Raw genomic sequence first — 2500 nt, 5'->3', positions numbered from 1 at the left:
GTCGTCCGACAAACTTCAAGAGTTTGACGGACAGATGATTGGAGGCGCAGCTGTTGGTATACAGGGAGAAGAGCAGTGGGCAAAGGACGCAGCCCTGAGGAGTTCCCGTGCTGATGGACCTGGAGTCAGAGACTTCTGTTCCCGGCTTAACGCACTGCTTCCTGTCAGAGAGGAAGTCTGTGATCCACCTGCAGGTGGAGTAGGGCACGTTCAGCTGGAAGAGCTTGTCCTGAAGCAGGGCAGGGATGATGGTGTTGAAGGCAGAGCTGAAGTCCACAAACAGGATCCTGGCGTAGGATGCTGGGGCGTCCACATGCTGTAGGGTGAAGTGGAGGGCCATGTTAACTGCGTCGTCCACAGACCTGTTGGCTCTGTAGGCAAACTGAAGGGGGTCCAGGAGAGGGTCTGTGATGGCTTTGAGGTGTGCCAGGAGCAGGCGCTCAAAAGACTTCATTACCACAGATGTAAGGGCGACCGGTCTGTAATCATTTAGTCCTGTTGGCCTTAGCTTTTTGGGCACAGCGATGATGGTGGAGGACTTGAGACAGGCTGGTACATGGCATGTCTCCAGGGAGGTGTTAAAGATGTTGGTGAACACCGGAGACAGCTGGTCAGCGCAGTGCCTGAGGGTGGCTGGAGAGACAGAGTCCGGCCCGGCTGCTTTGCGTGGATTCTGCCTCTTGAAAAGCCCATTAACTTCTCCCTCCTGAAAGGAGAGAGTCGTTTCTGTAGTATGGGTGGGGGATGGGGCCTCTTGGGTGGGAAGGGGTGGTTCAGGACAGTCCAATTGTCTTTCAAATCTACGGTAGAACTCGTTCAGGTCGTTGGCTAGGCGGGAGTCGTTAGTGGTGTGGGGCGCTCTGGGTTTGTAGTTGGTGATGTGCCTGAGCCCTTTGGCAGACAGAAGCAGCGTCGTTAGTAGAGAACTGGTGTTTTAGTGTCTCTGAGTACAGTCGTTTAGCCTCTCTCACCGCTTTGCTAAACCTGTTCTTCGACTCCTTGAATCTGTCTCTATCCCCACTCCTAAACGCTTCCTCCTTCTCCAACCTCAACCTTTTGAGCTTTGCTGAGAACCAGGGCTTGTTGTTGTTAAAGTTCACCCTGGTACGTGTTGGGATACAGCAGTCCTCACAGAAGCTGATGTACACAGCCTCTGTGAGTTCATCCAGACTATTGGTAGCAGTCGTGAACATATCCCAGTCAGTACAGTCTAAGCACGCCCGCAAATCTTCCACAGCCTCACTGGTCCACTGTTTAGATGTCCTCACAGCAGGTTTACAGAGTTTTAGTTGCTGCCTGTATGCACGAATCAGGTGGACCAAGGGAGTTCTGTGCGAGCCGAACAGCCCCGTGACCCACAAGAGAAACATCCCCGCCAAATTCGAGCGTTTGACGGGGTCTATCCGTGAAAAAATATTCACGTTTTTGAGTGCACATGCATTTCTGCTGCAAATGCCTCTGGAAGTTTCATGCCGTTCGTATGCCAATTGTGGCAACACGAAAATGACCCGTTTTCCCATTCCGAGGGATTTCTGTGCGACCCTAACAGCCCCGTGAGCCACAAGAGACACATCCCCGCCAATTTCTAGCGTTTCACGGGGTCTATCCGTGAAAAATATAGACGTTTTTGAGTGCACATGCATTTCTGCTGCAGATGCCTCTGGAAGTTTCATGCCGTTCGTACGCAATGTGGCAACACGAAAATGACCCCTTTTCCCATTCCGAGGGATTTCTGTGCGACCCTAACTAACAGCGCCCGTGAGCCACAAGAGAGACATCCCCGCCAATTTATAGCGTTTCACGGGGTCTATCCGTGAAAAATATAGACGTTTTTGAGTGCACATGCATTCCTGCTGCAAATGCCTCTGGAAGTTTCATGCCGTTCCTATGCAATGTGGCCACACAAAAATGACCCGTTTTCCCATTCCGAGGCATTTCTGTGCGACCCTAACAGCCCCGTGAGCCACAAGAGAGACATCCCCGCCAACTTCTAGCGTTTGACGGGGTCTATGCGTGAAAAATATTAAAATTTTTGAGTGCACGTGCCTTTCTGCTGCAAATGCCTCTGGAAGTTTCATGGCGTTCCTATGCAATGTGGCAACACGAAAATGACCCCTTTTCCCATTCCGAGGGAGTTCTGTGCCACCCTAACAGCCCCGTGAGCCACAAGAGACACATCCCCGCCAATTTCTAGCGTTTCACGGGGTCTATCCGTGAAACATATAGAAGTTTTTGAGTGCACATGCATTCCTGCTGCAAATGCCTCTGGAAGTTTCATGCGGTTCGTACGCAATGTGGCAACACGAAAATGACCCGTTTTCCCATTCCCAGGGATTTCTGTGCGACCCGAACAGCCCCGTGAGCCACAAGAGACACATCCCCGCCAATTTCTAGCGTTTCACGGGGTCTATCCGTGAAAAATATCAATTTTTTTTTGACTGCACATGCATTTCTGCTGCAAATGCCTCTGGAAGTTGCATGCGGTTCGCATGCAATGTGG

This window comes from Petromyzon marinus, unplaced genomic scaffold (assembly GCF_048934315.1).
Source record: "Petromyzon marinus isolate PM22_M1 ecotype Great Lakes invasive population unplaced genomic scaffold, UKy_Petmar_22M1.pri1.0 PM_G_Scaffold_61, whole genome shotgun sequence".
Taxonomy (NCBI): domain Eukaryota; kingdom Metazoa; phylum Chordata; class Hyperoartia; order Petromyzontiformes; family Petromyzontidae; genus Petromyzon; species Petromyzon marinus.
This window is presented reverse-complemented; position numbering follows the sequence as displayed.